The 1,397-nt window shown below is 41.7% G+C and overlaps 1 pseudogene; it reads left to right on the top strand.

The window, feature by feature from the left end:
- The first annotated feature begins 390 nt into the window (after nt 1-390).
- Nucleotides 391-908, top strand: LOC118550008 (ER membrane protein complex subunit 3 pseudogene; annotated as a pseudogene).
- The last annotated feature ends 489 nt before the right edge of the window (nt 909-1,397 follow it).

Here is a 1,397-nt window from a genome sequence, read left to right as displayed (position 1 = left end):
GAAATTTGAGTCTCTCACAGTTTTGGATGTTTGGACCCAAATCAAGGTTTCAGTACAGCCTTGCACCTTGAGACACTAGGGAGAATCCTCCCGGCCTCTTCCTGGCCTCCAGTCGTGATCATCAATCCTTGATGTCCTTGCTTGCAACAACATCACTTTAGTCTCTGCCTCTGTCATCACATGTTCTCCCCACCTGTCTCTGTCTTCAATGGCATTTTCCCTTTCTTATAATGACGTAAGTCCTATAGAATGGGGTCTGTTCTAATGACCTCATCTTAACCTGATCACATCTGCGAAGACATTATATCCAAATGCAGTCTCATCCATAGGTACCTGGGGTTAAAATATCAACATATTTTGGGAGGAAAATAAAACAAAATTACAGATGTGATGATTTTTCCCACTTATCTAGACAGAAAATATTACTTCAATGACAAAGAGGATGGATTTTTCAGGAAACCTAAAAAGAAGGTAGTGTTTCCTTCTCTGACTCATCACACTATGCTCACAGACATGATGAAAGGCAATGTAACAAATGTTCCCCTTGTGATTCTTATTGGTAAATGAGTCAACTTGACATTTTCAGGCTTTATCTCAACCAAGGTCCCATTTCTACTGTCCTCCCTTTTAAGCCTATGCTACAGCAAGGAATCCAACTACTCACATTTGATGCATCCTGCAGAAGTTATGCATCCTGATATTTCCTCAATGTCTTTGGGCTTCAGAGCATTTACTCTGATTCTAAGCTGACCAGTCATGAGTGATCCAGGAGCAGATGACCGGAGCTGCCATGGCCATGCCTGCAGACACCAACAGAGCTTTCGAGACAGTGGGAAGCTTTGGAGCTGACAGATCACCAGTGGGCATTAGAAAATGTTGAAGAGGAGCTCATAGCCAAAGACTGGTGACTTTAGTAATGAAAATCGGAGAAAGCAGGAAAACCAATGGTCGTGATAATATGCAACCCAGGACAAAATTTCAGTCTATGGAAAAGGTATGGTCAATTAAACCTAATCATTACGTGCAGTCCGCCTGACTTCTAACCACCATCTCTTCTTGTTTTCTTGGGATCCAAACACTGTGCATTTTACCTTTACTTTTTTCTTAGTGTTTCTATACCTTTCTTTACACACATCATGCATTTTTGTTACTGAAACTAGAGAAACTATGGATGAGCAAAGTGAAGCTCCCTGTGTTGTTCATTTTGAGCTTATGGAATGACATAAATAGCCAATGTGTCAAAACCTCGATTAAATAAACTCTTTTAAGAATGAATACACAGAACTAGCACAGATTTAGCAGAGAACAGGGTGTTTACCCTCCATTACTTCACCCTTGTGCAGGCTGCCCAGACCCTCTTTCACCCACTGCCTGTCACTCCCTGTCCATGACACAGG

Source organism: Halichoerus grypus, chromosome X (genome assembly GCF_964656455.1).
Source record: "Halichoerus grypus chromosome X, mHalGry1.hap1.1, whole genome shotgun sequence".
In the NCBI taxonomy this organism is placed as follows: Eukaryota; Metazoa; Chordata; class Mammalia; order Carnivora; family Phocidae; genus Halichoerus; species Halichoerus grypus.
This window is presented reverse-complemented; position numbering and strand designations above follow the sequence as displayed.